Raw genomic sequence first — 23,416 nt, 5'->3', positions numbered from 1 at the left:
GCTCCAGGTAACTGCAGTTACACTTTGTTTTACAATGAACCTTTTTGCAATAGAAATAAAAATACACATCTGAGCAGCTGAGGGAAACGTTCCAGCTTCAGGTGAATTCCTAAACACAAAAGGGTGTGGTATGTAAGAGGGGGCCATGACAGGTGAGGCCAACAACTGCAGGAATTCAGTTGTTTCCAATTGCAGCAGCACAACAGCTGTAAAACACTGCAGGGGATTTTCAGATTATGATTTTAATGAGTTTGACATGAAAAAATATTTCACTACATGTAAAAGAATGTCTGTTGCGTTCCTCCATTTCTTCCCTACACACAAATCCCCTGCCTCCAAGAATAAAATCGCACATTCCATGTTGAATTTTCCTGACCCATTGGGGTCGGGCTAGGAGGTGGGAGGGGTCGAAATATTCAAACAGAAGGTATCGGGACAGAAGCTCATGTCTTCATATCGAAACTGGATATTCCCAGGGGTGGTGAGAGGACCTCGTGCTAATGCAGTGGGCAGGTAATCCGATGATTAAACATGCAATTAACTTCAATTTCACCAGGGGTTTCAGATTTCTCCAGGGGTGTACGGGAACCACAGGGTTTCAGAGCCTTGCCAGATGTAAGATGGCAGTGAGTGAGCTAGAGGAGGGAGGGAGGATGGAACAGCACGGGCATTGAAACTGTCAGTCGGGAGAAGGGGAAAAGTTGAGAGAACTGCCGGGCCATGCCCATAGAGTGCCTTTCAGATCTGGCACTTGTGTGAGTAACATAAGAACATAAGGTCATAAGAACTAGGAGCAGGAGCAGTTAATTCATCCCCTCGAGCCTGCTCCACCATTCAATATGATCATGGCTGATCTCATCTCAGCCTCAACTCCACTTTCCTGCCTGTTCTCCATATCCCTTCAACCCATTACTAATTAAAAATCTGTCTATCTTCTCCTTAAATTTACTCAATGTCCCGGGATCCACCGCACTCTGGGGTGGTGAATTCCACAGACCCACAACCCTTTGAGAGAAATAATTTCTCCTCATCTCTGTTTGAAATCTGCTACCCCTTATCCTAAATCTATGATGTCTCGTTCTAGATTGCCCCACCAGAGGAAACATCCTCTCTATGTCTGCTTTGTCAATCCCCTTAATTATCTTATATACCTCAATTAGATCTCCTCTCATTCTTCTAAACTCTAGAGAGTAAAGGCCCAAACTGCTCAATGTCTTTTCATAAGACAAACCCCTCATCTCTGGAATCAATCTAGTGAACCTCCTCTGAACTGTCTCCAATGCACTGCCTCCTCAAATAAGGGGACAAAAACTGTACGCAATACTCTAGGTGCGGTCTCACTAATGCCTTGTACAGTTGCAGCAACACTTCCCTACTTTTATATTCTATTCCTTTAGCAATAAATGCCAAAATTCCATTTGCCTTCCTTATCACCTGCTGTACCTGCATACTAGCCGGGGGGGGGGGGGGGGGGGGGGGGGGGGAGGGGGAGGTGGAGAGGAGGTGGTGGTGGGGGGAGGGGGAGTGGTGGTGGTAAGAGGCCCTAGAGACTGTGTATCTACCTGCCATGGGCCTCATTCACTCAGGGTTCAGAGAGGTGAGAGCTGCAGCCACAGGCAATGAAGCAGCATCAATCAGTTCTGAAGAAAGGTCACTGATCTGAAACATTAACTCTGTTGCTGTCTCCACAGATGCTGCCAGACCTGCTGAGTATTTCCAGCATTTCTTGTTTTTATTTCAGATTTCCAGCATCTGCAGTATTTTGCTTTTATTATCCTGACTTTTCTATTCCATTCTCCTGGCAATAAACAAAAGCATTCCATTTGCCTTCCTAATTACTTGCTGTACCTGTGATTTTGTGTACCAGGACACCCAGATCTCTCTATACCTCAGAGTTCAGCAATCTCTCTCCATTTAAATAATATACTGATTTTCTATTCTTCCTGCCAAAGTGGATAAGTTCACATTTTCTCACATTATACTCCATTTGCCAAATTCATACCCACTCACTTAACCTATCTATGTTCCTTTGTAGCCTCCTTATGTCCTCTTCACAACTTACTTTCCTACCTATCGTTGTGTCATCAGCAAATTTAGCAACCTTCGGTCTGTTCAATCAAGTCATTGATATAAATTGTAAATAGGTGAGGTCCTAGCACTGATCCCTGTGGAACACCACTTGTTAAATCTTGCCAATCGTAAATGACCCATTTTTGCCTACTCTCAGTTTCCTGTTAGCTAGCCAATCCTCCATCCATGCTAATATGTTACCACCAACACCATGAGCTCTTATTTTGCTTAGTAACCTTTAATGTGGCACCTTGTCAAATGCCTTCTGGAAATCTAAGTATAGCACATCCACAAGTTCCCCTTTATCCACGTTGTTTGTTACTTCCTCCAAGAACTTCAATAAATTAGTCAAACACTAATTTCCCTTTCATAAAACCATGTTGACTCTTCCTGATTACATTTAGATTTTCTAAGTGCGCCACTATCACCTGGATTGTGGCAGTTTGCTGTGCTCTACACAACCTGGCACTATAGAGGGAAGAGCATTTGAACAATGAGGATATTGAGAAGTGCAATGCCTCCTCCAACAATGAGGACGTGGAGGAAGATGCAGACCAGACGAAGGATGCTGAAGAAGCCCAGGGACCACAGGCAAGGTGCCCAGAGATAAATGCAAGGGAGGTTCGGGACACATTAATACAGGCAGGGTTCACCTGATCCTTAAAGACCGATCCATGTTAAACACCACTTGGAAGAAACACTGAGGGTGGCAAGGGCACAGAATGTACTCTGTGTGGGAGACTTCAATATCCATCACCAAGATTGGCTCAGTAGCACCACTATGGGCCGAGATTTGAAGGGCATATCTGCTAGACTGGGTCTGTGGCAGGTGGTGAGGGAATCAACCAGAGGGAAAAACCCACCAGACCTCGTCCTCACCAATCTACCTGTTGCAAATACATCTGTCCATGACAGTATTGGTAAAATTGACCACTGCACAATCCTTGTGAAAACAAAATCCCGCCTTCACACTGAAGATACCCTCCATCGTGTTGTGTGACACTACCTCCATGCTGAATGGAATAAATTCAGAACAGATATAGCAGCTCAAACCTGGCCATCCATGAGGCTCTGTGGACCATCAGCAGCAGCAGGATTCTATTCAACCACAATCTGTAATCTCATGGCCCGGCATATCCCTCACTCTACCATTACCATTAAGCCAGGGGATCAACCCTGGTTCAATGAGCAGTGCAGGAGGGTGTGACAGGAGCAGGAACAGGCATACCTCAAAATGAGGTGTCTCCCAGTGAAGCTACAACACAGGACTACTTGCATTCTAAATAGAGGAAGCAGCATGCAATAGACAGAGCTAAGCGATCCCACAACCAACAGAGTGGATCAAAGCTCTGCAATCCTGCCACATCCAGTTGTGAATGGTGGTTGATAATTAGACAAATAAAAGGAGGAGGAGGCTCCAAAAATATTCCCATCCTCAATGATGGAGGAGCCCAGCATATCAGTGCAGAAGTTAAGGCATTTGCAATCATCTTCAGCCAGAAGTGTTGAGCTGATAATCCATCTCGGCCTCCTCCTAAGATCTCCAGCATCACAGATGCCAGTGTTCAGCCATTTTGATTCATTCCACATGTTATCAAGAAATGACTGAAGGCACTGGATATTGCAAAGGCTATGGGCCATGACAACATTCTGGCAAGTGTTCTGAAGACTTGTGCTCCAGAACTAGCCCCGCCCCTAGCCAAGCTGTTCCAGTACAGCTACAACACGGGCATCTACCCAGCAATGTGGAAAATTGCCCAGGCATGTCCCATACAAAAAACAGGACAAATCCAACCCAGCCAATTACCGCTCTATCAGTCTACTCTCAATGATCAGTAAAGTGGTGGATGATGCTGTTGACAGTGCTATCAAGTGGCTCTTAAATAGCAATAACCGATGCTCAGTTGGGTTTCATCAGGGCCACTCAGCTCCTGACCTCATGACAACCCTTTTCTAAACATGGACAAAAGCGCTGAACTCAGGAGGTGAGGTGAGAGTGACTGCCCTTGTCGTCAAGGCAGCATTTGACTAAGTATGGCATCAAGGAACCCCAGCAAAACTGGAGTCAATGGAAATCAGGGGGAAATCTCTCCATTGGTTGGAGTTACAAAGGAAGATGCTTATAGTTGTTGTAGGCTAATCACCTGAGTCCAGGACATTGCTGTCGGAGTTCCTCAGGGTAGTGTCCGAGGCTTATCAGTTCACCACACCTTCTCAATGGCAATTAGAGATGGGCAACAAATGTTGGTCTAGCCATCGACATCCACATCTCATGATAGAATGAAAAAAACTCAGCAAAGCTTCAGTACGCTGCAGCCCTGTTGCCACTTTCTTCATTGATCTTCCCATTTACCTGCAGCCAGTAAGATATTACACTGTGGCATGGGGATTGCATCGACCTCACACGGTGTAGTCCCACCTATCGCACCATTTGATGGAGCCAGGGTACTTTTGATTTTCCACTGGCCCACAAGAAATGCAAGGAAACCTGTTGCCTTGCCACATCACACATTCATTGTCAAACAAAACATTTCCAAAGCAGTGTGCTTTAACAAAATATTAAGCCGTGAACCCTGAGTGCAGTCAGGTGCTTTTAAATCTCTTACGTGTGCTTCTACATGGTGCTCCCCCGTGCTGTCAGCTGAGGTGGAGGCAGGCTGCTGCTCCGTGGCTTGGTATGACATTGGCCATTGTCCTCTGGCTGCCTGAGGCCCGGAGGACCCCGGCAGGAGCCCCCTCTATCGTTGCGGCTACATGAGGCACTGGTGTCACTGACAGAGGGGCTGACGAGCCGCTGCCCATACCAGGAGTGCCCTGAGAGGAGCCTCCAGATGCACTAGCCAGCCGCTGCTCTGCCCCTTCAAGGCTCGCCTACACCTCCCTGCTCAGCTGAGGAGGCCGAGGACCTGGCAATGCGTCCAGGTGCCTTGCGCCCCGCCCTCCCACCCAGCCAATGATGCACAAAGCTCACAGAGCTGGTGATGCCATGCAGGTCTGTGTGCATCTCTGGCATCCACTGGGTGGTTGGCTAGACAGGGCTCTCCACGAGGGTGGCCAATCTCTCGATGGAGGAAGCCAAGTGCGTGCACACGGCAGACATATGCAGCAGTCACAGCCTGGAGAGATGTCTCCATCTTCCATGCTATAGCGTGCACAGAGCCTCTGGAACCTCTGCCAAATGTTCCCTCTCTTCACATTGTAGCTCCAGCATCTGCCACCTTGCTGACAACTCTAGCATGAGGCTCAGCATTGCTGGGCCCTCCAACAGTCTTCCACACGTCAGTTTCTTGGCTGTCACAGTCTCTGCCAGCTGCTCGGGTCTGTCTGTGCTGTGCTCACCAGATTGTGATCTCAGATTTACTCGGGAATGGATACCCACCGATGTGAGAGTATCTGCGCTAGTGAAAAGTGAGGGAATTGATGTGATGGTGCACTCTCTGAGGCTCCCTCCTCCTCAGAGGTGGACAGTTGTCTCCCAGCCTCTGGAGCTGTCTGTTCATGCCTTTGCCTGAATGAGAGAGAAGATAAGTCAGAGGGTAATGCACATTCCATCACTTCCTTTAGACTACATCTAGTGTGCAGCCCCATGAGGCCTGTGGCGGCCACATGAGGACTGTGCCTCCTGTTTGCTTGAGGCTCTCTTTTGCCCGTCCATGCGGCCACTCACTCTCTTGTGTCTCCACTCCTGTTTCACCATCTGCAATAGAATGGCCCCCACGCTGTTCTCCAGGTTCTAGTGCCTCCTCCTCCTTCTCCATGGGGCTCAGGATCGCAAGGTAAGGAATGCCACTGCCAGCCTTTGCCCGTTCCTTGGAACTGTAGGCATTCTTTTCCTGCAAACACACAGATGACCATTGATAGTTGCCAAAGACATGCACAGTGCCTACGCTGATGGCTGTCTGACTGTCCACTGCACAAGAATGCCTCCTGCATGTGGTCATTCAGAAGCGGCCATCCAGGAATCCACTCTGATGGACTGGGGCCATTCACCAAGCTGTTGCCATGCCTATGATTGATAATGCTGCTGCCTGTCCCCATCGCCAGTGCCTGAGTTGATATTCCGTCTCTGGCTATCTCACCCTCATACAAAGCCACATGCAAGCCCTAAAGACAGCAATGTGTGGTGCACTCACCTTGGCAGTTTGCAAGAGGTCATTAACTTGCTTGCGGTGTTCAAGGGATGACCCCAAGGATGCTGACCTTCTCTGTGTTCTCCATCCAGGCTTCCTTGGTCTGGCGAGCACTTCTCCTCCTCCCATCCCAGGGGAAGAGCACCTCCCACTATGTCCGAGCAGCCTGCAGCAGAATCTGCTGGGAGGCATCGTTAAACCATACATCCACCCAGGATCTTACCTTTGCTATTCCTTGACATCCCTTCTTTCTTAGATCTTCCACTAGGCTTCTTTTGGGTTGAATTGATTTCACTGAGTACTGACAGCCCTTTAACTATGGCACCAGCAATTCCAGCAGCATGATCTATCGCTGCCACCACTGCCTTACTGGACGCCTCCTCCACCTCCCGGCTGTTGTAATTGGCCAGCCAGCACAGAATACTGATCGCCAGCCCACCCATCGCCCCCATGGTAATGGATCCTGCTTCTGGTCCCAGTGGCAGTACCTCAGGCCTTGCTGCAAAATTCAGCCCTCCATTTCACATTGTATCATGGCTGGTCTATTCTGCTGATTTAAACGCATGTTTGTAAAAATAAATCAAACAAACAATCCTGGGTTTTTTCATTTAAATTGTCCTAAGAGGAAAACTAGTCAAATAAAGTACTAGACCACAGGACACCAGGAAATGCAGCGTAGCAGAGCTTTAAGGGCAGCCAGGAGAGAGAGCTTTATCAATCATGTCTGTTCACAATGAGTTGCATGGATTGATGAGGTACAGTTTTTTTATTTCTGATTCATTGGCTCACAGAGATGTGGAGCTCGAATGAAAATGCAAATGTGAGGAAGGTATTGTATATTGTTAACATTTTGTATGCTAGGTTCACAGAGATCTTGGAGTTATTGTAAATCTAAACATCAACTCCTTTATTATATTTAAAAGAACTATGTAAACTCTCCATATACATGTCTAGCTTCTGCTACGCATGACGCTTCTTGCTTCTTCCAAGCCTGTTACACATGTAATCTCTTACCTCATCACAGTGGAGGTGTTACTCACATTGTCCCAAACATTAACCCTTTCAGACCCTTATACATCCAAAGGCAGTTCACAGGAGTGTTATAAAACAAAATTTGACATCAAATTACATACGGAGATGTTAGGAAAGATAATCAAAATCATGGTCAAAGAGGTAGGTTTTAATCACATTTTAGTTCTTGTAGGTTAGCTGTCACCTTTTTGAGAGTGTGCATCTTTCATAATGGAATAATTTAAACTGGGAACATGCACAGTAACTGCTGTTAGACATCCCCTGTCCCATACCCTGGTTACCATTACCTTATTAATTGAGCAGCGAGGATGGTCCAGCCCTCAGGAATCTCTATTAGCATTGTCAACAGTACAAACATCATGAGACACGTCAGTGAAGTAGGCAATTATTGGTCAGTTTATCTTTCCCAAATGATTCAGTTAAAATTGGCAAGCTTGAACATCAGTTCGATTTTAACATGGTCTTCTTTCTGAGAATCCAACACTTTGAAGATGTGTCTCCAGAGTAATCAGGCATCAGACAGTGAGCATCTTTGTAGTATTTGTAAAGTTCAACCAATCATCAAACTTGGATGTTTACTTCTAACATAGCACCATGTTTAAATGGATTATTAGGTTGTCAATCTCAGGTCTGTCTGTGTTGATATTATCTTCGAATCAACTCAATGCCCTCCCTGTTATTGTCAGTTTTGGTCATTGTCACTTTTTCCCCCACGATGTTTGATTTTGTATCAAGTTTGATTTTGGATCAGTGGATGTTGTTCATTGTTGATTTGTTTTGATGTTGTCTTTCAGTTGTCAATTCCGACCACTGTGACTTCCTATTACTGTCAATTCAAGCTTCCACTTGTAATTTGTATCTTCTTGTTTCTGCAACATCATTAGACAATAGTTTGGAAAGGAGGTTTAAGGCATGTTCTCTTCCCCACAGAATTGTTAATTCTATCTTCATTGAAAACTTGTTGTCGTTTGTTTTGCGATGTTCACAAGGAAGTGCAGCAGCTGAAACCAATGGATCATATGGTTAAAACAAGACTCCTGACCGATCCTCTTCACAGTTCACAATATTTTCAAGTATTGAGTCATCTGCAAATTTTCAAATTATGCCCTGTTCACCCAAGTCTAGGTCATTAATACAGATGAAGAAAAGCAGGAGTCCTAACATCGACTCCTGGGGAAGCCAGGACTTCCTCCAGTCTGAGAAACAACCCTTCACCACGACTCTCTATTTCCTGTCACTCAGCCTATTTCATATCCATGCTGTTACTGTCCCTTTTATTCCATGAGGTCTAACTTTGCTGACAGGTCTGTTATGGGGCACTTTATCAAATGCTATTTGGAATTCCAAGCACGCTCATTCCCTGAGACTGATGAAACAGAATGTGCACCTTGTGTAAAAGAGGTGCTGATTCCCTCCAGCCACAGGGGATGGTGTGTGTGGAGCTGCAGTGTGAGCAGAGCCTGGGGCCTTTGTTGATTGTGTATGTAGTGTCAGCACCTCTAGCTGCTACTGACTTCCCATATGGTCTAGCGGTTAGGATTCCTGGTTTTCACCCAGGTGGCCCGGGTTCAACTCCCGGTGTGGGAATGTTATCCTTTTAGACACAGCCTCCCAGTTTGTCTGCAGTCTGAGCCACTGCTGCTGCTTCCGCCATCACAGACGACAGCTCTTAAAGGTACAGTGCACCAAAAACTCAGCAGGACAGGCTGAAGGAGAGCAAGCAAAAATATGTCCTGATAGGCTGAGTGTTTGGACAGTATCGTTTTCTCATCTACCCTAAACCAAGAGCGTCCGTGAAATACAAACAGCAAATTCTACAAACACCCAATGGTTCGGGGCCGAACTGTGACGAGAACACATGGATTAACATTAACATTAACATTTTATTAACATGAGGGGTTTGGACTCTATGCCTTGAGAGTCTCAATGAGACGGCAAGTGAGACATTGTCCCTGTGCCTAACACAGAACCTGTATTCATATAGCGCCTTTCACATCCTCAGGACATTCCAATGCTCTTCACAGCCAACGCATTACTCTGGCAGAGCACAGTAACTATCGTTTGGTAGGAGAATTGCAAATGTTCTACCTTTGTTCAAACAGGATGCAGAGATAAGCCCAGCAACTACAAGCCAATCAGTTTAACCTTGGTGGTGGCCTAGAAACAATAATTAGTAGTCACATGGGCAAATGTAAGTTAATTCAGGAAAGCCAGCACGGATTTGTGAAGGGAAAATCAAGTTTAACTAACTTGCTGGAGTTTTTTGATGAGGTAACAGAGAAGGTTGATGAGGGTAAAGCTGTTGATGTGGTGTACATGGACTTCCAAAAGGCATTTGATAAAGTGCTACACAACAGACTTGTGAGCAACGTTATGGCTCATGGAATAAAAGGAACAGTAGAAACATGGATATGAAATTTGGATATGAAATTGGCTGAGTGACAGGAAACAAAGAGTGGTGATTAATGGATTAAAAACAAGAAATGCTGGAAACACTCAGCAGGTCTGGCAGCATCTGTGGAGAGAGAAGCAGAGTTAACGTTTCAGGTCAGTGACCCTTCTTCAGAACTCAATTTCTTGCTTTTATTTCAGATTTCAACCATCCGCAGTATTTTGCTTTTATTTTACTGGTTAATGGATCTTTTTTGGGCTGGTGAAAGGTTTGTAGTGGAGTTCCCAGGGTTCAGTGTTGGGACCTTTGCTTTTGCTGATATACAACAATGACCTAGACCTTGGTGGACAGGTACAATTTCAATATTTGCAGATGATACGAAACTTGGAAGCAATGTGAACTGTGAGGAGGACAGTGTAGAACTGCAAAAGGACATAGACAGGTTGATAAAATGGGTGGACAAGTGACAGATGAAATTTAATGCAGTGAAGTGTGAAGTGATTTATTTTGGTAGGAAGAATGCGGAAAAACAATATAAAATATAGGGTTAATTCTAAAAGGGGTGCAAGACAGAGGGATCTGGGTGTATCTGTGTATAAATCTTTGAAGGTGGCAGGATCTGTTGAGAGCATAGCTAATAAAGTATACAGTATCTGAGGCTTCATTAATCAGAGTATAGAGTATAAAAGCTAGGAAGTTATGTCAAACTTGTATAGAACACTGGTTCGCCTCAGCTGGAGTATTGTATCCAGTTCTGGGCTCCACACTTCAGGAAAGATGTGAAGGCATTGGAGAGAGTACAGAAAAGATTCACAAGAATTGTTCCAGGGATGAGGAACTTCATTTAGGTGGATAGATTGGAGAAGTTGGGATTAGTTTCCTTAGAGAAGTGAAGGTTGAGTTCCGAAGAAGGGTCACTGACCCGAAACGTTAACTCTGCTTCTCTTTCCACAGATGCTGCCAGACCTGCTGAGTGAATCCAGCATTTCTTGTTTTTGTTTCAGATTTCCAGCATCCGCAGTATTTTGCTTTTATTATATAAGGTTGAGAGGAGATTTGATAGAGATGTTCAAAATCATGAGGGGGTCTGGAGAGAGTACTGAGGGAAAAACTGTTCCCATTGGTGGAAGGATTGAGAACAAGATGGCACAGATTTAAGGTAATTTAGCAAAAGAAACAACAGTGACATAAGGAAAAACTTTTACACAATTCCAGATCTGGAATGCACTCACTGAGAATATGATGGAGGCAGGTTCAATTGAGGCACTCAAGAGGGAATTGGATTGTTATGTAAAAAAGAAGAATGTGCAAGGCTATGGAGGGAGAAGGCGGGTGAGAGGCACTCGGTAAATTGCTCTTTCAGAGAGCCAGCACAGTCACAATAGGCCGAATGGCCTCCTTTGTTGCTGTTACAATTCTGTGATTCTGAACATAACACAAAGAAGACTCACTCTCCCCTCCGAGGGTGAGCATTCCCACAGGACTCGGAACAGCAGAGATTTCCTTCAGCTCTTCCACAGGCTCAATTTGCTGAGGACAATTCCCATCTCCATATATAAAAAGGATCTCAAGGTTCTGGTGAAGGCAGAAAAGTAGTTCACAAGGACGACACCGGAACGGAGAGGTTATAACTATCAGCAGAGGCTGGACCGACTGTGGTTCTTTTCTCCAGGAAAGTAAAGGCTGAGGGGTGAACTGATTATGAAGATTATGGAAGTTGTTGAAAAGCAAAGATGCATTTAAGGGGAATCTGGAAAACACATGAGGGAGAAAGAAATAGAAGGATAAGGTGATAGTATGAGATGAAGAGGGAGCTGGAGGAGGCTCATGTGGAGCAGAAATTTCCTCATGGGTCAGTGCAGCCGAATGGCCAATTCCTGTGCTGTAAATTCTGTGTAATTTCAGTGAGATAACTGGGGATCGGTGCAGTAGATGTGTACAGTTGTATTTATCAGGGAGTGTGGAAGGGATGAAGTGAGACAGACTGGTGAAGCAGAATGTGCACCTTGTGTAAATGAGGTGCTGACTCCCTCCAGCCTGGGGCCTGTGTTGATTGTGTGTGTAGTGTCAGCACCTCTAACTACTATTCACTTCCCACATGGTCTAGTGGTTAGGATTCCTGGTTTTTCATGCAGGTGGCATGGGTTCAACTCCCATTGTGGGAATGTTATCCTTTTAGACACAGCCTCCCAGTTTGTCTGCAGTCTGAGACACTGCTGCTGCTTCCTCCCTCACAGAAGACAGCTCTTAAAGGTACAGCGCACCAAAAATTCAGCACCATGGGCTGAAGGAGGGCAAGTAAATATATCCTGATAGGCTGAGTGTTTGTGCAGCGTCTCTTCATCATCGACTGGAAACCACGAGCATCTAGGAAAATTCTATAAACACCCAACAATTCAGAGCCCATCTGTGCAGAGAATGCACGGTTTAATGTTAGGGGTTTGGACTCTATCCCAAGAGTCTCAATGAGACGGTGAGTGAGACATGGTCCCTTTGACAACACAGAACTTGCATTCATTTAGAGCTTTTCACATCGTCAGCATATCCCAATGTACTTCACAACCAACACATTACTCTTGCAGCACAGTAACTATCATTTGGTAGGAGGTTGCAGCAGCCATGTTGTGTTCAGCAAGATCCCACAAACAGTGGTGGAATAATGAGCAGATTTCCTGTTGGGTGCTGCTGGTTGATGTTGGCCAGGACACTGAGAGAACCGCCCCCAGTCACAGAGTAATTAGGGCACAGTTATTCTCACCTGGAGAGATTACTGAGTCTGCAGTACTTTGAACATTAACTCTTTATTACATTCTAACTCTGTACAGCTTCACACCAGTCTGTGTGAATTGTCTGAAGTCACGCTGCAACTCCCTCCCATCTCTCTCACATGTGATAGAACAAAGAACAAAGAAAATTACAGCACAGGAACAGGCCCTTCGGCCCTCCAAGCCCGCGCCGATCCAGATCCTCTATCTAAACATGTCGCCTATTTTCTCGGGGTCTGTATCTCTTTACTTCCTGCCCATTCATGTATCTGTCTAGATACATCTTAAAAGACGCTATCGTGCCCGCGTCTACCACCTCCGCTGGCAACGCGTTCCAGGCACCCACCACCCTCTGTGTAAAGAACTTTCCACGCATATCCCCCCTAAACTTTTCCCCTCTCACTTTGAACTCGTAACCCCTAGTAATTGAATCCCCCACTCTGGGAAAAAGCTTCTTGCTATCCAACCTGTCTATACCTCTCATGATTTTGTACACCTCAATCAGGTCCCCCCTCAACCTCCGTCTTTCTAATGAAAATAATCCTAATCTACTCAACCTCTCTTCATAGCTAGCGCCCTCCATACCAGGCAACATCCTGGTGAACCTCCTCTGCACCCTCTCCAAAGCATCCATATCCTTTTGGTAATGTGGCGACCAGAACTGCACGCAGTATTCTAAATGTGGCCGAACCAAAGTCTTATACAACTGTAACATGACCTGCCAACTCTTGTACTCAATACCCCGTCCGATGAAGGAAAGCATGCCGTATGCCTTCTTGACCACTCTATTGACCTGCGCTGCCACCTTCAGGGAACAATGGACCTGAACACCCAAATCTCTCTGTACATCAATTTTCCCCAGGACCTTTCCATTTACTGTATAGTTCACTCTTGAATTGGATCTTCCAAAATGCATCACCTCGCATTTGCCCTGATTGAACTCCATCTGCCATTTCTCTGCCCAACTCTCCAGTCTATCTATATTCTGCTGTATTCTCTGACAGTCCCCTTCACTATCTGCTACTCCACCAATCTTAGTGTCGTCTGCAAATTTGCTAATCAGACCACCTATATTTTCCTCCAAATCATTTATGTATATCACAAACAACAGTGGTCCCAGCACGGATCCCTGTGGAACACCACTGGTCACATGTCTCCATTTTGAGAAACTCCCTTCTACTGCTACTCTCTGTCTCCTGTTGCCCAGCCAGTTCTTTATCCATCTAGCTAGTACACCTTGGACCCCATGCGCCTTCAATTTCTCCATCAACCTACTATGGGGAACCTTATCAAACGCCTTACTGAAGTCCATGTATATGACATCTACAGCCCTTCCCTCATCAATCAACTTTGTCACTTCCTCAAAGAATTCTATTAAGTTGGTAAGACATGACCTTCCCTGCACAAAACTATGTTGCCTATCACTGATAAGCCCATTTTCTTCCAAATGGGAATAGGTCCTATCCCTCAGTATCTTCTCCAGCAGCTTCCCTACCACTGACGTCAGGCTCACCGGTCTATAATTACCTGGATTATCCCTGCTACCCTTCTTAAACAAGGGGACAACATTAGTAATTCTCCAGTCCTCCGGGACCTCACCCGTGTTTAAGGATGCTGCAAAGACATCTGTTAAGGCCCCAGCTATTTCCTCTCTCGCTTCCCTCAGTAACCTGGGATAGATCCCATCCAGACCTGGCGACTTGTCCACCTTAATGCCTTTTAGAATACCCAACACATCCTCCCTCCTTATGCCGACTTGACTGAGAGTAATCAAACATCTGTTCCTAACCACAACATCCGTCATGTCCCTCTCCTCGGTGAATACCGATGCAAAGTACTCATTTAGAATCTCACCCATTTTCTCTGACTCCACACATAACTTTCCCCCTTTGTCCTTGAGTGGGCCAATCCTTTCTCTAGTTACCCTCTTGCTCCTTATATATGAATAAAAGGCTTTGGGATTTTCCTTAACCCTGTTTGCTAAAGATATTTCATGACCCCTTTTAGCCCTCTTAATTCCTCACATCTCTTACATTATCATGGTGGGAGGTTTGCCTTACATTGTCTCAATCATTAACACTTTCCAACCCTTATAACACATTTCCCCCCCAAGTCTTTATCCGTATATATATTTATACAATCACTTATATTTCTACATTCACATATTTATTTTTACATACCAGCCCAACACTTCCAAGTCTCTTGTAACACTCGAATAACTGTCTCTGTTGTCATTATGTACAAAAGTTTGACCTCATTCCACCTTGAAAAACCATCGATGATAATCAGGTTAAAGCGTGGCTACCCGACCCGAACCCGACTCGATCCGGTGACATGTATCGGGTTCGGGTCGGGTCCGGTCCCTCTTCTGGGTTCAGCATTTGGACTCGGGTCGGGTCAGGCTGGACGTGGACCCTCGGGATATTCAAAGCCAGGCTCTCAGTGTGGACAGTTTTTGTAACCCATTAGTCTGTAAGAAATTAAATGAAAAGTGACCCAGATATACTGAATAGGGATAAAGTCCCAGTCTATCTCTGAGACACGGTCAATGCAGTGTCGTATCAGTCTTACAATTTTTATTCCCTTTCTTCTTGCCACGCGTAATCGGGTACTTGTAACGATGGATTTTGTGGCGTTTTGCAGTCGGAGGTGGCGAAGTCAGTTTCAATCTCTCTGGAACTGAAAGAAACAGCGTTTGGTGAGAATTACGTTTAGTGTGTGTTATATCCAAGCGTCTTGTGTCTAATAAAAGCGAACAACTCTTAATTAGCAACGCAGGGACCTTGGGGGGGAGGTGGTATTTGCATCAGATCTAACATCATCAAATTACTACAAATCCAATTCCGACTTTGTTAGACTTGAGAATGATGACAAGTCATGACAAGAACTTCTCTAAAAATCAATCATCCAGTCAGTAGAACAATATGAACCAAGAACACCCATTCTAAAACTCAGTCACAAAACTTTCGGGAAAACCGGTCTAATCGGAATATACAGCGGAGTTCCTAGAGTTAAATTAATAATGTCAAAAATGGCAATTACGCAGAACAAACATTTACAAAACAGGAATGTCTGAAATCACAACCGTACTGACTTCTGAAGGCCTTTATAATGAATCTGCCACGATATTTTTTGCAAGTCCTGATGAAAGGTTATCAGCCTGAAATGTTAATTCTATTTCTCTCCACTGCCTGAGCTGCTATGTGTTTCTAGAATTTTCTCATTTTACTTTAAGGTTTTTTTTGTAATGTTACAGTTTACAGTATCCAAATTTGAGATCCCTTTACCTACAGTCACCACACTTCCATCTCCCAGCAGCATGGTTTGAGAGGACAGCATTAGGTATCATTGTCGGAAAGGCGCAAATCCATAATCTTAAACTGAACGACAGTCGGAAGGAATCTCAATTCAAAATGAACCGTTCATTTATTCCATCTCCTTGGGCCCGTTTATTCAGGACACTGGCCTAAAGCCTGACTACTGACCAAACATGTGTTGGGGCGGAGTTGGGTTGGGGCGGGCATTTAAAAAAATTAAAGGACTTGGGCCCGGGTCGGGTAGGATGTGGTCGGGTTGGGCCCGGGTCGGGTTGGATGTGGTCGGGTTGGGCCCGGGTCGGGTTGGATGTGGTCGGGTTGGGCCCGGGTCGGGTTGGATGTGGTCGGGTTGGGCCCGGGTTGGGTTTCAGTTTTATATCTGAGCCAGGCTTTAAATCAGGTCGGATTTTCCATTAAACAGGAATAGATCCATTCCCAGATGTTCCCACATTCTGGTTGGGAATTAGGTTGAGCTAAGGGGTTCCCTCTAATCCTGTCTGTGCATACGTGGCAATTTAAAATTATTTCTTCGATATCTCTCGATATACCCAGCCACCACACAGACAACCGAGCCATGCTCTACATTTTGTTTTACCCATGTGACCCTGGTGTATTTTCTCCAAGATGTCTACCCAGAGTGAGTCCAAAATCACCAGTCTCTCATACACCAGCAAATCATCCACTATAGGGACGTGCCTTCTGTTTTCAAAGAAGATTTTTTATCCACTTATCACTGGGACGCTGCTGTAGCCAGCTTTGCTTATAATATTGGCTATTGATGCATTCATCATCTTTTATCTGAGCATGACGAATTTCTTGGAGTTTTTTCAAACTTGCTCACCACTGTGATGCAGTCTTCTTTGGGCCTCCTTATCTCGAGAGACAATGGGTAAGCGCCTGGAGGTGGTCAGTGGTTTGTGAAGCAGCGCCTGGAGTGGCTATAAAGGCCAATTCTAGAGTGACAGGCTCTTCCACAGGTGCTGCAGAAAAATTTGTTTGTCGGGGCTGTTGCACAGTTGGCTCTCCCCTTGCGCCTCTGTCTTTTTTCCTGCCAACTGCTAAGTCTCTTCGACTCGCCACATTTTAGCCCCGCCATTATGGCTGCCCGCCAGCTCTGGCGAACGCTGGCAACTGACTCCCACGACTTGTGATCAATGTCACAGGACTTCATGTCTGTTTGCAGACGTCTTTAAAGCGGAGACATGGACGGCCGGTGGGTCTGATACCAGTGGCGAGCTCGCTGTCCAATGTGTCCTTGGGGATCCTGCCATCTTCCATGCGGCTCACATGGCCAAGCCATCTCAAGCGCCGCTGACTCAGTAGTGTGTATAAGCTGGGGATGTTGGCCGCCTCGAGGACTTCTGTGTTGGAGATACGGTCCTGCCACCTGATGCCAAGTATTCTCCGGAGGCAGCGAAGATGGAATGAATTGAGACGTCGCTCTTGGCTGACATACGTTGTCCAGGCCTCGCTGCCATAGAGCAAGGTACTGAAAACACAGGCTTGATACACTCGGACTTTTGTGTTCCGTGTCAGTGCGCCATTTTCCCACACTTTCTTGGCCAGTCTGGACATAGCAGTGGAAGCCTTTCCCATGCGCTTGTTGATTTCTGCATCAAGAGACAGGTTACTGGTGATAGTTGAGCCTAGGTAGGTGAACTCTTGAACCACTTCCAGAGCGTGGTCGCCAATATTGATGGATGGAGCATTTCTGACGTCCTGCCCCATGATGTTCGTTTTCTTGAGGCTGATGGTTAGGCCAAATTCATTGCAGGCAGCCGCAAACCTGTCGATGAGACTCTGCAGGCACTCTTCAGTATGAGATGTTAAAGCAGCATCATCAGCAAAGAGGAGTTCCCTGATGAGGACTTTCCGTACTTTGGACTTCGCTCTTAGACGGGCAAGGTTGAACAACCTGCCCCCTGATCTTGTGTGGAGGAAAATTCCTTCTTCAGAGGACTTGAACACATGTGAAAGCAGCAGGGAGAAGAAAATCCCAAAAAGTGTGGGTGCGAGAACACAGCCCTGTTTCACGCTACTCAGAATAGGAAAGGGGTCTGATGAGAAGCCACCATGTTGAATTGTGCCTTTCATATTGTCATGGAATGAGGTGATGATACTTAGTAGCTTTGGTGGGCATCTAATCTTTTCTAGTAGTCTGAAGAGACCACGTCTGCTGACGAAATCAAAGGCTTTGGTGAGATCAATGAAAGCAATGTAGAGGGGCATCTGTTGTTCGCGGCATTTCTCCTGTATCTGTCGAAGGGAGAACAGCATGTCAACGGTCGATCCCTCTGCACGAAAGCCACACTGTGCCTCAGGGTAGACGCGCTCGGCCAGCTTCTGGAGCCTGTTTAGAGCAACTCGAGCAAAGACTTTCCCCACTATGCTGAACAGGGAGATTCCACGGTAGTTGTTGCAGTCACCTCGGTCACCTTTGTTTTTATAGAGGGTGATGATATTGGCATCGTGCATGTCCTGTGGTATTGTTCCCTCGTCCCAGCACAGGCATAGCAGTTCATGTAGTGCTGAGAGAATAGCAGGCTTGGCACTCTTGATTATTTCAGGGGTAATGCTGTCCTTCCCAGGGGCTTTTCCGCTGGCTAGAGAATCAATGGCATCACTGAGTTCCGATTTTGTTGGCTGTATGTCCAGCTCAGTGAACTGTGAATATAACTCAATTTCATGAAGAAGATTAACATCCTGTTGTGTAGGATGGTCGACAGTAGCTCTGGACAATGTATCAGAGCTGTCCAGCACGTATACCGCTTTGTACGTGAACCTCATTAGCCTCAGCTCTAATCTCTGGATTCTCAGCGGCATCCTAGTGAGTTCTTTCTCATCAAGTAAAGAAACTAGGGGTTTGTGGTCTGTCTCTATGACAACCTTTAAGCTGATAATATAATCTGAGAACATCTCACAAGCCGACTTGACTGCGAGATCTTCGTTCTCGACGACGGCGTACCTCATCTCAGCCTCAGACAATGCACGTCACAGAATCACAGATTTACAGAATTGTTACAGTGCAGAAGGAGGCCATTTGGCCCATTGTTTCTGCAATGGCTCTCCGAAAGAGCAATCACTTAATTCCATTTCCTCGCTTGCTCCCCGTAACCCTGCATGTTCTTACCATTCTCTTGAATCTTTTCTGGACTCTCTCCATTGCCTTCACAACTTTCCTAAAGTGTGGCACCCAGAACTGGACACAATACTCCAGTTGAGACTGAACCAGTGATCTATACAAGTTTGACATAACTTCCTTGCTCTTGTACTCTATGCCTCTAGTAATAAAGCCCACGATACCGTATGCATTATTAACAACTCTATCAACTTGTCCTACCATCCTCAATGACTTATGTACATGTACACCCAGGTCCCTCTGCTCCTGCACCCCTGTTAGAATTGTACCCTTTATTCTATATTGTCTCTCCACGATCTTCCTACCAAAATGAATCACCTCACATTGCTCTGCATTGAACTTCATCTGCCACCTGTATGCCCATTCCACCAACTTGTCTATGTCCTTTTGAAGTTCTATATGATAAGAAAAGAACAAAGAACAGTACAGCACAGGAACAGGCCATTCGGCCCTCCAAGCCTGCGCCGATCTTGATGTCTGTCTAAACTAAATCCTTCTGCACTTCCGGGGTCCATATCCCTCTATTCCCATCCTATTCATGTATTTGTTAAGATGCCTCTTAAACGTCGCTATTGTACCTGCTTCCACCACCTCCCCAGCAGCAAGTTCCAGGCACTCACCACCCTCTGTGTAAAAAAACTTGCCTCGCACATCCCCTCTAAACTTTGCCCCTTGCACCTTAAACCTAGTAACTGACTCTTCCACCCTGGGAAAAAGCTTCTGACTATCCACTTAGTTAGTTAGAGATACAGCACTTATACAGGCCCTTCGGCCCACCGAGTCTGTGCCGACCATCAACCACCCATTTATACTAATCCTACACTAATTCCATATTCCTACTACATCCCACCTGTCACTATATTTCCCTACCACCTGCCTGTACTAGGGACAATTTTTTTTAATAGCCAATTTACCTATCAACCTGCAGGTCTTTGGCCTGTGGGAGGAAACCGGAGCACCCGGAGAAAACACAGACACAGGGAGAACTTGCAAACTCCAGACAGGCAGCACACAGAATTGAACCCAGGTCGCTGGAGCTGTGAGGCTGCGGTGCTAACCATTGCGCCACTCTGTCCATGCCACTCATAACTTTGTAAACCTCTCTCTATACTCCTCACAGTTCACAATGCTTCCAAGTTTCGTATCCTCTGCAAACTTTGAAATTGTGCCCTATACACCAAGGTCTAGGTCATTAATATATCAGGAAAAGCAAGGGTCCTACGCTGACCCCAGAGGTTGCCATAGCCCAAAAAACATCCATTAACCACTACTGTTTGTTTCCTGTCACTGAGCCAATTCCACTTCCATGTTGCTACAGTCCCTTTTTTCCATTCTCTATAACTTTGCTCACAGATCTGTTGTGCGGCACTTTATCAAATGCCTTTTGAAAGTCCATGTACACCGCATCAACTGCATTGCCCTCATCAACCCTCTCTGTTATCTCCTCAAAAAACTCCAGCAAGTTAGTTAAACATGATTTTCCCTTAAGAAAAAAATGCTGGCTTTTTTAAATTAGCCTGCATTTGTCCATGTGACTATTCATTTTCGCCAGAATTATTCTTTCTAGAAGTTTCCCAACTCTGAAGTTAAACTGACTGGCCTGTAGTTGCTGGGCTTATCTTTACATCCTTTTTTGATCAAGGGTGTAACATTTGCAATTCTCCAGTCCTCTGGCACCACCCCCAAGTCCAACGAAGACTGAAAAATTATGGCTAGTGCCTCCACGATTTCCATCCTCACTTCTGTCAGTATCCTTGGATGCATCTCATCTGGTCCTGGTTATTTATCCACATTAAGTACAGACAGCCTATCTAATACCTCCTCCTTATCAATCTTAAACCCTTCTATTATCTGAATTACCTCCTCTTTCATCATTCCCTGGGTTGCATCTTCTTCCTTGGTAAAGACAGATGCAAAGTATTCATTTAATACCTCATCTAAGCCCTCTGCCTCCATGTGTAAATCCCCTTTTTGGTTCCTAATCCGCCCCACTCCTTCTTTTACCACCCTCTTACTATTTATATGTCGATAGGAAACTTTGGGATTCCCTTTAATGTGAGCTGACAGTCTCTTTTCATGCTCTCTCTTGGCTTCTCTTATTTGCTTTTTCACTTCCCCTCTGGACCTTCTATTTTCAGCCTGGTTCTCAATAGTATTTTCTACCTGGCATCTGTCATAAGCACACTTTTTCTTCTTTATCTTAATCTTTATCTCTTTAGTCATTCTGGATTTGTTTGCCCTACCTTTCCCCTTCATGGGAACATAGCTTGACTGTGCCCGAACTATCCCTTCTTTGAAGGTTGCCCATTGTTCAGCTGTCATTTTTCCTGCCAACCTTTGACTCCAATTTATTCGCCCCAGCTCCTTTCTTGCCCCATTGAAGTTGGCCTGTCCCCCAGTTAATTATTTTTACCCTGGATTGTTCTTTGTCCTTTTCCATAATCAGCCTAAACCTGATGATACAATGATCACTATCTCCTAAATGCTCTCCTACTGATACGTGATCCACTTGGCCCACCTCATTCCCAAGAACCAGCTCTGGCAGTGCCTCCCTGGCCTGTACACTACTATTATCCCAGTCTATGTTTGGATAATTAAAGTTTCCCATTATAACTACCCGATAATTTTTGCACCTTTCTGTAATTTCCTTGTAAATTTGTTCCTCCATGTCCTTCCCACTATCTGGTGGCCAATAGACAACACTGAGCAATGTAACCGCACCTTTTTAATCCCTGTCCTCAACCCCTCTGGGACATCCTTTTTCTCCAGCACTGCAATGCTTTCCTGAATCAATACTGCAACCCATCCCCCTTTTTTCCCTTTCCTAACTTTCCTGAACACCTTGTATCCAGGAATATTTAACACCCTTCTTTGAGCCAGGTCTCTGTTATAGCCACAACATCATATTTTCACAATCTGTGCCTGTACCTCACCAGTTTTATTAACCACACTCCGTGCATTCACATACATGCACATTAACCCTGATTTAGACTTTATTACTTTCTGCCTTACTGTGACCCCACCTAATAACGTACTATTCCCCACTCTCGAGCTATCTATCTCTCCCAGTATTCTGTGTAATGTGGATCATGACCTCTGGCTATTCAACCTTCCCCCCTCTGGGAGTTCTGCAGCTGTTCAGTGACATCCTTGACCCTGGCACCAGGGAGGCAACAAACCATTCTGGATTCACATCTGCAGCCACAGAAACACCTCTCTGTTCCCCTGACTATCAAATCTCCTATCACTATCGCTCTTCCAGTCTTCCTTGAGTCCCCTCTGTGCAGCTGAGCCGCCCGTGGTGCCATGGCCTTGGTTCTGGCTGCATCCCCCAAACGAACCATCACTTTCTTCAGTCTTCAGAACTGAATGCTGGTTGGAGAGTGGGATGCACTCAGGAGTCTCCTGCCCTACCTGCTTGTTTCTTCTCGACTGTCTGGTCGTCACCCATTTCCTCTCTCCCTGTGTACTCTTAGGCTGTGGGGTGACCACATCTATAAACGTTTTATCCACAAAACTCTCATCCTCACGATGCACTGCAGTGACGCCAGCTGCTACTCAAGTTCTGAAAACCGGAGCTCAAGCTACTGCAACTGACTACATTTCCTGCAGATAAGGTTATCCAGGACTCAAGAAGATCCTGGAGTTCCCACATAGCACCGAGGTTGGAATAGCCCTGCCATTCTTCCCTCTATCAGACAATAAATCTTGGCACTACAAATAAACCCTGCTACTAATAAACCTTTCCACTGCTAATACTAATAACCGTACCAATAGTAATAATAACCTTATTATTGCTAATACTAAACTTTACTAATACTAAAATAAAAGCAAACTGCTGCAGATGCTGGAAATCTGAAATAAAAACAAAAAGTGCTGGAAGCACTCAGCAGGTCTAGCAGCATCTGTGGAATGAGAAGCAGAGTTAACGTTTCAGATCAGTGACCTTCATCAGAACCAATACTCATCTACCTTTCTCTCTTTGGCCTCCTTGACTCGAGAGACAATGGGTAAGCGCCTGGATGTGTTCAGTGGTCAGTGAAGCAGCGCCAGGAGTGGCTATAAGGCCAATTCTAGAGTGACAGACTCTTCCACAGGTGCTGCAGATAAAATTGGTTGTCGGGGCTGTTACACAGTTGGCTCTCTCCTTGCGCTTCTGTCTTTTTTCCTGCCAACTGCTAAGTCTCTTCAACTCGCCACTCTTTAGCCCCGCCTTTATGGTTGTCCGCCAGCTCTGGCGATTGCTGGCCACTGACTTGTGATCAATGTCACAGGACTTCATGTTGCGTTTGCAGACGTCTTTAAAGCGGAGACATGGACGGCCGGTGGGTCTGATACCAGTGATGAGCTCACTGTACAATGTGTCCTTGGGGATCCTGCCATCTTCCATGCGGCTCACATGGCCAAGCCATCTCAAGCGCTGCTGGCTCAGTAGGGTGTATATGCTGGGGATGTTGGCTGCCTTGAGGACTTCTGTGTTGGCGATTCGGTCCTGCCACCTGATGCCAAGTATTCTCTGGAGGCAGCGAAGATGGAATGAATTGAGACGTCGCTCTTGGCTGATGTACGTT

General features: G+C 45.6%; 2 non-coding genes across 2 annotated transcripts; both read left to right on the top strand.

Moving 5' to 3' along the window:
- Positions 1-8,747: 8,747 nt before the first annotated feature.
- Positions 8,748-8,819, top strand: trnae-uuc (transfer RNA glutamic acid (anticodon UUC)). The gene has a single exon. It is a non-coding gene; the product is annotated as a tRNA-Glu (tRNA).
- A 2,897-nt stretch (positions 8,820-11,716) lies between these two features.
- trnae-uuc (transfer RNA glutamic acid (anticodon UUC)) lies at positions 11,717-11,789 on the top strand. Its single transcript has one exon. It is a non-coding gene; the product is annotated as a tRNA-Glu (tRNA).
- The last annotated feature ends 11,627 nt before the right edge of the window (positions 11,790-23,416 follow it).

The sequence above is a fragment of the Heterodontus francisci genome, chromosome 24 (genome assembly GCF_036365525.1).
Source record: "Heterodontus francisci isolate sHetFra1 chromosome 24, sHetFra1.hap1, whole genome shotgun sequence".
NCBI lineage: Eukaryota > Metazoa > Chordata > Chondrichthyes > Heterodontiformes > Heterodontidae > Heterodontus > Heterodontus francisci.
Note: the sequence above shows the minus strand (reverse complement) of the source record. Positions and strands in the feature narration are given on the sequence as shown.